Consider the following 11,842-nt stretch of genomic DNA (forward strand, 5'->3'; position numbering starts at 1 on the left):
TGATTTTTAATTTTCATTTCTTGTTAACAATTTTTTATTTTCATCTCGTGGTAATAGTTCAATTTTTTGATTTTTGGTTGTTGCTTATATTTTATTTCATTGTAATTTCAGTTTTTCTACTTAATATAATTGATTTTTTTCAGCTAACTTTTTAATTGTTCACAGATTTTTCCAGGGATTTCAAATCAATTCACATCAAGGATATCAGGTTTAAATCTGTTTTTTCGTTAACCAGCTGTCGTACCCCTACGAACGACAACCCTCAGAAGTCGAAACTTATGCGAGCTAAGGATTAACTAGGTCTTACCTTTTAACGTGTGATTCCTAACACGGGTTGGACGATATCAAGTGAAAATCGATCGTTCAGACTAGAGCTTGAACCACCGACCAACACGGCAGTCAATTCGAGTAAGTGAACAAAGCACCCACGTCGAACCGCCTGGCTACCGACCGACAATATTAGACAATGAAAGTCCGATCTGATGAAATGCAGTTTCAAAGTTCTAGGCGTGAACTCAGGAAACAAAATTTCAGAGTGAAATAAATTTGAGACAAATTATTAGATCTCTAGATCATCAACTCGTTTGGGAATATGAAAAGTGGATATTATTAAAATGACTGTTCTCGAGACTCTTACTAACGTAAAAATTTTAAAGAATATTGAAAATTCCCATAGGAGATACAAAAGAGTTCACTTCGTCAACATGACAGCGTTTATTTCAGAAAACAAGAAAAACATAAGAAGTGAAAAAAATAATCATCCGAAATCTTTGAGATGAATAACTTTGTCAATAAAATTGTGTTTGAAATTTGTTTTGTATGTTTTTGAGGAATGTTTTTGAATCGCTAGGTATGGACTCGTGCCACTCCTTATGTTCAGAAAGCACTTTTCAAAGGTAAATCAAATATAAAATAAGAATGATTTCTCATTGAAAATGATGACGGATAAATAAATAGAATAAATAAATAATAGAATAAATAAATAAATAGAATTTTCGACATTATTTTTCGAATAACTTCTGTTCTGTTGGGTATATATATTTTTTGAAAGTACTTCTCTGACGGAATCCGAATATGAAATATATATCCATCCGATTATAGACACCTAACTCCACGCTTTTACTGGATGCCCTGTATATTAAACAATATTTTAGAGAAGCCGAATGCATTGAAATTCAGAACTTTTGTATGAAACACTTTTTGATAGCGTTACTCCTTCGTCTCAAACTTTTGATGGAAGCTCGATATGACCCACACTGTATGTTTTTCTATGGGCATTTTTGAATTGCTGCAAATCAAAATGGTTTTCACAAAATTGAGTATGTATTATTCATTTCGCCTTGACCCGAAGAATTTCGAAAAAAATATATAAATTTGATTTTCATTGAATCTCCATTAGATATTACTCAAATTCGACTAGAGCGGAACAGTTCTTGACTGAAGAAAATCAGTATGGTTATTAGTGATATTTTTTCATGGCATAGAAAAAATTTGCAATAATAATGGAAAATGATGTTTCCGTTAGGTATGCCTTGTTTGTACAGGAGAAGGTAGGTTTCCAAATAAACTAAGTAATTTGTTACCAACAGTAACAGTAACAGTAAATAGTTGTGGAAATTCAGGATGTATAATTCACAATACATTTTATTTTTGAGTGTAAGAATTACAAATGAATGTTTTTATTCGAACCCAGTCAAAATATGATAAAACAAATTTTGTCTGTTCCTGAGTTTATTTAACCCTACAATTTTTTTTAAGGGGTTCAATTCGAAGACTCCTGGTCACTAGCTGACGAATGGCATTCTTCTTCAAATGGATTTGCCTCTTTTTCACCTTTATATATTGCGGTAATTACTTACCGTGAAATATTCACATTAAACAGGCGGAATAACTTGCGAGGAGGTAAACTCGTATTACCTATCACAATGAAAAGGGCATGTGGATGATCGCAAAATAAACCTCCGCATGGAGCCATATAAACATGCAATGAGTTTCAATAAGCAACAGAGGCAACCCTGCTGGAGGTGGAACGTACCGCTGAATATGACTTTTTTTATTGAAGGAGGTGAATAAGGTATAGAAGTGTTAGGAGTTCAACGAGTACTCCTGACATGTTGATATTTTATATGAAAAATTAACATCATTTCATTACCCCTCTCTATTTGCCTCGTATATTTGTGATAAAATTAATAATAAACCGTCATTTACACCGTCATTTACACTCAGGTAAATGAATGTCTTCTGGTGGAGGGTTGGAAGCCCTAACTGTATACGGAGTCAAAAAGGTTACAAATGCATATATATATATATATATATATATATATATATATATATATATATATATATATATATATATATATATATAATCGAAAAAGGTTAATGCAGTCAAGCTGCTGGAAAATAATTCCATGAAAATCAAAAGATAAATAGATTAGTACTTTTTGAACATTCCCATATTGATTTCAATTTAAGAGCCACCGGTATAAAGCTGTTTCAGCCTATTGGGCATCGTCAGTACCGGGCAGGCGGTCCTCGATTGAAGACAAAATGAGGAAAACCAAGAAAGTACTTGATAAAAATAGCTGCGTAAACGCAAGCGAAACATATATATATATATATATATATATATATATATATATATATATATATATATATATATATATATATATATAAGATAGTATAAGATATATAAGAAGTATCCAATTTAATTGTGATTATAGCTTAGAATTTAGTGTATACTACTAGTAGATACTACGTGAGAGGCAGGGGAGGGAGGGGGAATAGCGCTCACTGGGTAATGGCGTCCACCTCTGTAATTCTGTTAAAAAGGAGAGCAGCAAAACACCACGTTTCATGAAGAGCGAGGAGAGGGGACCTCTAACAGACAGCGTTGCAAACAGACAGTCAGCTCTCGTCTTAGGATAGTAAAGTGCGGTTTTTCATTTGCGATCGCGCTGATTTAATTTTTGTTCAGGTGTTTTCTTGTCGGTAAGTCCAAAACTAATGCTAATTTAATTATCGATTTCACTATTCTGACAATAAAACTATTCTATTTTAGATTAATGCAATCAATTCTCAACACTTGTGTATATTTGTTTTAAGTTTATTACAAAAGGACTGTTTGGTGTTATATCGCTCATCTGAGCGACATTACTCCTTAATTGTTTATATTTCTATTGTTATAGTGTTACGTTTCAATTTAGCACTAGATCAATACTGCTCCTATGTGACCTTTCAAAACACTACCTTACCTTTTAAGATTTTTATTCAAAGGATATTAACAATGTAATTCAGTTACAAGTTGATTTTATTCAATTTACCTCATAGTAATGGGAATCTTCCGTTCCATAGAAAACCATACCTGAAATGTACAAGAATAAATGTATGCTCCCTGACTAACTGCTTTGACAAGTACTTACGCATTCTCCTATTGCCAATTGACGTTGGAGATCTGAAATTCCTCGCTAGGTTGAAATAGTTGTTATTGTTTGTTTCTCAGTTTTCTTCACCTATCATTTTTTTTAGCCGTTGTCTGCCTTATTCCCTATACCTTTCCAAGAATATTTCTTGCATAGATTGTTATTCATCACTTCCAGAAGGATTACTCACATATTAGAGCCATATCGCCTGAAAAACAATACCAGTTAGCTCTGGTTTCTGAATACTGATTGATATTTTCGATAAATATTCTGCATAATATGAATGTTCAAATATTCGTACTGAATGGGAAAGATGTGACGACTTACCTTATATGTTTCTATCCCATCGCATAAATAAGGATTAGTAAATAGTTGAAAATAGGTTGGAGTGAATTTTTTTGTAAACATTCAAATACAAGGTTAAGAGACAGCTGTTGGTTGACATCCGCCGAACTTTCGTAGTGTCGTTCCGACGAACTACAACGAACTAGGTCTACAGTTGTTCACGGGTGGAGGATTGATCGGTTACTCAAATTGTCAAGGGTTGTTTAGGGTTGCATTGCTTGAGAAGGAATTTTGATGGGTCATGGACTTGATGATGTCTCAAGTGGCTGTGGAGGAATTGATAGATTTATGATGTTGTGCACAGCGCCCCCTTGGTGCTTGTAGGGTAGGTTGGACGTACTGTGGCAACAACTGGTTAGCTGTCAGATGTGGCAGTCTCTTAGTATTCGGAAGTTGGCCTTCGATGAGCTTGGTTCGGAGTTCAAACGTACCATCAGACTGATTGTAGGATATATATGGTTGTATTTGTGCCATCCTTCACGGGGATTATTTCTACAAGTCAGGATTGTATAGTGGAAGACTGATTGGTCATTTTGGTGTGGATATTTGCAGTCTAAAAGTTAGGCTCTTTTGAGGATTTGTGGTGGTTACCGAACTCGTGCCAGGTGGAAGGATTTCAGAAATTAGGTATGTCTGAATCACTGTCGCATCTCTCATGTGGTCTTAGCTATGATATCACCTCTTCAATTCTACAACCTTCGTTTCTCGTCTCTAGATTCATAAGAAACAGAAGGCCCTCAGTCACTCATCAAGTCCCAGCAGATGATTGTGGTTTGTGAGGTGACATTTTTTGGAGGGGACACCCGGGTTGTTAATAGATCAACATAACAGTTGGGCTCACCACACAAACCACAAGAGGAGACTAAATCATCTGTCGGTAACAAATAAGACAGATGGGTATCCGCGGCTAAGCTAAACAGTGGAGACGGGAGTGGGTTAAACAACTTAGCAAATTTCAAATAGATCTTAATGGGCGCCAGGTAAATTTAATCCTCCAGATACCCTAAGTAACTCAAAATATCAATAACTTACCAATTAATATTGGAAATAAAAGATAAATATCCCCAATATGATTTATTCAGTAATCCTAACTTACATGGATTAACCAACAACGCTTCTAAGACAACAATGCGATACTCACACTACTACGCGATATTCAAATGTCAATACAATAGCGGGGTGTATATAACCACGAATTCAATCAGCCATAAATTACGGTAGTAACGACGCTCAAAAAAAACTACAATAAGTCGAGTAAAACTACCACGAAAATTGAGTAGGTGAAATCGTAAATACTAGTATCGGAAGGTAAGACAAACTCGTTTGCGTCGCGTGAGCTCAGGCGTAGGCACATCGGTGTCAATCAGCAATCGTGAAAGGGAGAAAAAACCTCAATTTCCGTTTCACAAATATCTATATCAATCAGGTATCAATAAACAAACTCTTAATCAATAAACGATAGACAAACACTATATCAACAGGTATCAATAAACATAAGGGCAACAATTATTCAAATATCTCAGTATATCACAAATTTTAAATTAAATCAATTATAACTTGCGTGCTCCTTTTGGGCCACCCGGTATATGGTGTTAGGCTACCCCGTGGTTCGACGGAAGTGGATCACCTTGTAGTACTGCTGAGATGGATCACCCTGTAGTACGGCGGAGATGGGTCACCCTGTAGCACCACCAAGATATATCACCCTGTAGGGCACGACAAGCTGGACCAGTAATGGATCACCAAATGAGATCCAGGAAGATAAATAAAAAAAGGAAAGAAGAAAGAAAACCCTACGGAAGAAAATTCTCAATCAGAATCAGATAAAAACAAGGTGAGATTCAACCCCCATTCAATAGGGACTATTTGACTAATCAATACCCCTGGTATATTTTCATTAAGTAAAGTAGCAAGATAACAAGAGTATATTTTGGGTGCCCTGTATAACCATATGACCCGTAAAAAAAATCAAGAAAATTGAATGAGTGTTGAAACCTCTCTTCAATACTAATATTCAGTTGAGATATAACGATGGAATCAGAAATTACTAAAATCATCAAAAACACATTTAATGGTAAAATTCTTACCCTGGCCAAGGGGTTTTCTATAGGTTTCTTCGTGTGCGGTGCTCTGCACGGAAGTCCTGCTGGGACTTGATGAGTGACTGAGGGCCTTCTGTTTCTTATGAATCTAGAGACGAGAAACGAAGGTTGTAGAATTGAAGAGGTGATATCATAGCTAAGACCACATGAGAGATGCGACAGTGATTCAGACATACCTAATTTCGGAAATCCTTCCACCTGGCACGAGTTCGGTAACGACCACAAATCCTCAAAAAAACTTAAGTTTCAGACTGCAAATATCCACACCAAAATGACCAATCAGTCTTCCACTATACAATCCTGACTTGTAGAAATAATCCCCGTGAAGGATGGCACAAATACAACCATATATATCCTACAATCAGTCTGATGGTACGTTTGAACTCCGAACCAAGCTCATCGAAGGCCAACTTCCGAATACTAAGAGACTGCCACATCTGACAGCTAACCAGTTGTTGCCACAGTGCGTCCAACCTACCCTACAAGCACCAAGGGGGCGCTGTGCACAACATCATAAATCTATCAATTCCTCCACAGCCACTTGAGACATCATCAACAAGTCCATGACCCATCAAAATTCCTTCTCAAGCAATGCAACCCTAAACAACCCTTGACAATTTGAGTAACCGATCAATCCTCCACCCGTGAACAACTGTAGAACTAGTTCGGTGTAGTTCGTCGGAACGACACTACGAAAGTTCGGCGGATGTCAACCAACAGCTGTCTCTTAACCTTGTATTTGAATGTTTAAAAAAAATTCACTCCAACCTATTTTCAACTATTTACCAATCCTTATTTATGCGATGGGATAGAAACATATAAGGTACGTCGTCACATCTTTCCCATTCAGTACGAATATTTGAACATTCATATTATGCAGAATATTTATCGAAAATATCAATCAGTATTCAGAAACCAGAGCTAACTGGTATTGTTTTTCAGGCGATATGGCTCTAATATGTAAGTAATCCTTCTGGAAGTGATGAATAACAATCTATGCAAGAAATATTCTTGGAAAGGTATAGGGAATAAGGCAGACAACGGCTAAAAAAAATGATAGGTGAAGAAAACTGAGAAACAAACAATAACAACTATTTCAACCTAGCGAGGAAATCCGGATCTCCAAGTATAGCACCAAGAAATCATCACAGGACCACCGATAAAGCGGCTTGGACCAAAGAAGACCTTTAATCTGCTGAAACTGCAATGGAATTCGAGCCACAAAAATTTTGTTTGAAGGTGATTGACAATGTTTCGTGATGAATTTCACTAGTTCGGACTTCCATTGTCTACTATATAAAATGATTTGAAATCCCTGAAACAAGTAAAGAAGAATAATTAAAAAAGAATAGTTGAAAAAAACAATTATATTAAGCAACAATAAACCTGAAATGAAATGATAGTGAAATAACCTACAAGTAAAAATATAATAATTGAAAAAATAAAAATTGGAGAAATGAAAAAAGAAAATAATAAAAAATAAAAAAGTGTAGAGATTCCAAGTCACGTTAGTTCACGACGTTTCGATTGTTGGTATCTACAATCGTCTTCGGGTGATGACTGGACTGATTCCTCCGAGAGATGACTATTTTATAGGCCGTTGAAATACTTTCACTTTCTCTACTTTCCATTTCCCGCTTCACTGATTCCGTGAGAGATGACCGTTTTGGCGGGAGTTGGTCATTTTTCGTTTGATGATGGGTTTCCATATGTTTCGTATATCTACGCTGGCCTGGCTGAATACGTTGTTGGACAACATGTATGCGGCTTCCTTGAATTTTCTCCTGAACCAATGTTCCTCTCTGTGCAAGATCTCAGCTTGGGACTACTCGATGTTGTGTTGATGGATCCAAACATGGTCTGCTATTCCTGATTTGCTGGTTTCTCCTTGCTGTGTGTGCTTCTTGTGCTCGGCAATGCGAACATTCAATGGCCTCTTGGTTTCACCAATATAGGATTTTCCTCACTCACAGGGTATCCGGTAAATGCAATTCTTGGAATCGCAGTCCGCGTTTGGGGGCCTGGTTTTCGTGAGGCTGCTACGGATAGTGTTACCGGATCTGAAACAGGTTCTAATGTTGTACTTGGAACCAATTCTTCTCATCCTCTCCGATAATCCTCTGATGTAGGGAAGTGCAAGCACTGGTTGTGACGGCTTCTCTTCCTTGCGAGGCTCCTGCTGTCTTTTAGCCAAAGTCTTTTCTACCATCGCTTTGGAGTATCCATTCAGCTGAAGATCATTTTTGATGATGTCTAGTTCCTTCTCGAGACCTTCCTTTGTATTACAGAGCCCAAAAGCACGGTCTAATAGAGTCTTGATGATTCCTCTTTTTGTCGATTGATGGTGGTTGGATTCGTGGTTCAGATACTTTCCCGTATGAGTGGGTTTTCGGTATACAGATGTTTCCCACTTAGTGTCGGTCCTCTTCACCAAAACGTCTAAGAATGGCAATTCATTGTGATTTCCTTCTCCATTGTGAAAGTGATGGAAGGTCTCACGCCTTTCTGAAACACATCAACAGCGTGGTGATGATTCTGGTAACAGTCACTATTGTTGGATTAAAGATTTATCGAGATTGGTATCATCTCAAATATCAGCACATGAACATAGAAAATATTTCTGTAATGGTTGTTTATTATACTTTAGTAATGAGCGGGGTTTATTGCGACATCAATTGAATGATTTTAATCACATATCGACAACAATACCAACCACGAAATTCAGAGTTGATAAATTCGGTGAATACGTACCTGAGAATATTTTGAAATTTGAAAATATTGAGAAACAGTTGAGAGTTCCATTCACCGTGTACGCTGATTTGGAATCAATCCTTAAACCACTGCACACAAATGGGCCAAATCCTACTAAGTCTTTCACAAATCGAACCTATCTTCATGAACCATACGCTTTCTCATATCTCATAAAGTGCTCTTTTGATGATTCAATTTCAAAGTTGGAGGCTGACGTCACCAATATATATCACAAATATTTGAAAAATATCGTTCCAATGAACCCTTTGACTGTTGAGGAAGAAAATGATTTCAATAATGCCACTACATGTGCTATATGTGGAGAGACATTCGAAGAGAATGACATTAAAATTCACGATCATTGTCATTTGACAGGAAAAAAAAGAACTGGAGCAACACATTCTATATGTAATCTCAATTTCAAATTGCCCAATTTCATTCCGATCATTTTCCATAATCTCAGTGGGTATGACTGTCACTTGTTCATAAAAGATTTATGCACCAATAAAAGTAAAGTTGACGTCATCGCTCAAACTAAAGAGAAATATATTTCTTTCACGAAACATTTATTTATGGAAAACAAATTAAATCGAAATGGGCAAATGAAAAAAGTATTTTTGAAATTAAGGTTCATTGATAGTTTCAAATTTATGAGTGCATCTCGTCAAGAGTTGGGCGATAGTTTAGATGAGAAACATTTTGTGGAAATGAGAAAACATTTTCCAGAAAATGATAAATTTATGAAACAGAAAGGTGTTTTTCCATACAGTTTCATCGATTCTTTAGATGAATTGAATTATTCATCTATACCATCAAAGGCGGCCTTTTTTGACAAACTGAATGAAAGACATATTTCTGATAATGAATATGATAGAGTGAAGCAGGTATGGAAAACATTCAATTGTCATGATTTGGGTGAATATTCTGATATTTACTTGAAATCAGATGTTCTATTACTGTGTGATATTTTTGAAAATTTCAGAAACATGAGTTTGAGTACATATAAATTGGATCCTGCACATTATTTCACATCTCCAGGTCTTTCTTGGGACGCTATGTTGAAATATACAGGCATCCAGTTGGAATTATTAACTGATATAAACATGGTGCATTTTTTCCAAAATGGTATTCGTGGCGGTGTTAGTCAATGTTCGGAGAGACAGCACATTGCAAATAATCAATTCCTTCCAAATTATAATCCTAATGAAGCTTCATCATTTATCATGTATTTGGATGCAACAAATCTGTATGATCATAGCATGTCTCAATCACTACCTTTTGGAGGGTTCACATGGTTGACCTCCGATGAAATAAGTGAACTAGATATCGTCAGTATTCCAGATGGTAATTCTCAAGGATACATTCTTGAAGTTGATATTCATCAAGCCGTTGAAATGCACGATTTACATTCAGACTTACCATTTTTGGTTGAAAGTATCATACCGCCTGGGTCAAAGTCTAAAATAGCCAAACTCATACTTAATTTGAAGGATAAAAATAAATATATCGTTCATTATAGAAATTTGAAACAGGCGCTTCGTAATGGTTTAAAACTGATTAGAAACCATAGGGTTCTCAGATTCGATCAGTCACAATGGTTGAAAAAATATATCGATTTAAATACTAAACTGAGAAAGGAAGCCACCAATAAGTTTGAGAAGAAATACTTCAAATTGAATGTGAAATCTATTTATGGAAAAACTTTGGGAAATGTTTACAACAGGAGAGACATTCGAATTGTCACACATTGGGAATCTATACGGGGAGGAATGGGTGCCAACGCTCTGAAAGCTCGCCCTAATCTCAAAACATTATCCATAATTGCAGAAGACTTTGTAGTCATACATATGGATAAAGTTAAGGTTTGTTACAACAAACCATTGTATCTGGGGTTTAGTATATTGGATATGTCGAAAAGTGTCATTTACGACTTTTTCTATGATGTTATTAAAAAACATTTCGGATCACGTTCTTCTCTTCTCTACACCGACACAGACTCTTTGATTTTGAAAATAATGACAGATAATTTTTATGAATTTATCATTGAGAATGTTGATAAATTTGACACTTCCAACAACGCGTTGGATGATAAGTTCCATGTGTCAGTTAAGAAGTCGGTGATTGGAAATATGAAAGACGAACTTCCAAATGATCCTATAATTAGTTTTCATGGGACTGGAGCAAAAGCATATCACATCCAAAGTGTGTCAAATGAAATTAAAAGGGCTAAAGGTGCCAAAAAATCCGTGATTAAAAATCGGATTTCAATTGACGATTACATTAGGATTGTTGAAACAGGTGGAACAATATTGCGAAAGATGAATGTATTCAGAACTGATTTACATGATATTTATACTTTGATGTGTAATAAAGTCGCTCTGTCGCATAACGATGATAAAAGATTCACGATTCCGAATACTACCAAAACATTACTTTGGAGTCATTCCGATATTGAATTTTATCAAACAAGCTCCCAACAGAATCTGAGAATTCATTTGGAAGTAATGAAAGATTCCAACAATACCATCGATGAAAACCCAGATCTCCTTATTTCATTTTGGAAGAGCAATCGAGTAATTGAAGTTTACAAATCTAATTTTTGCTTTTAACAATTTGGAAAATTCATATTTGACGAAAAGAATCGTTCAAATCGTTTGTGGAGTCACTATAAATTAAAATTAAGATTTCATTTCCATAAGTGATTGAGTCACAATTAGTTTAGCGCGAGTATATGATTTACAAAAAAAAAACAATTATTATATTTTATTCCAAAACTGACAATTGCGCGTATTCGGCATTTGCGGGAAAAAAGGATGTTTAGTATCTAAGTTTTGTAACTTTGTGGGTAGAAAATATCGATATTCAAACAAAATTTTTATGATTATATGTCTCTGAAGTCTAGACAATTTCGTTATTTTATTGAAGGGAAGCGAGAAGATGTTTGGTTATTTGGAGAAAAAATATTTTATCATTATATGCTGTTGATGTCTAGATAATTTTCATACTTTTATTGAAGGGATGCAAAAGGTTGTTTGGTTTATTTTGGAGAGAAAATATTTTATGATTATAAGGTGTTGTAGTCTAGTCAATTTCATTATTTCATTGAAGGGATGTCAAAGGATGTTTGGTTATCTGAAGAAAAAATTTCGGGTTGGAAACCTCGACCGTAAAATCCATTAGCACGTTCAGAAGTGCATTGGCATATTTGAGATAGAAACCTTCGAA

At 35.6% G+C, this 11,842-nt stretch overlaps 1 protein-coding gene across 1 annotated transcript in view; it reads right to left on the reverse strand.

The window, feature by feature from the left end:
- Oct-TyrR (Octopamine-Tyramine receptor) overlaps nt 1-11,842 on the reverse strand; it is a 1,115,181-nt gene that overhangs the window by 687,903 nt on the left and 415,436 nt on the right. The window lies entirely within an intron of this gene.

Source organism: Leptinotarsa decemlineata, unplaced genomic scaffold (genome assembly GCF_025532065.1).
Source record: "Leptinotarsa decemlineata unplaced genomic scaffold, Ldec_3_MD MMD2_P_RNA_scaffold_2, whole genome shotgun sequence".
Classification (NCBI taxonomy): domain Eukaryota; kingdom Metazoa; phylum Arthropoda; class Insecta; order Coleoptera; family Chrysomelidae; genus Leptinotarsa; species Leptinotarsa decemlineata.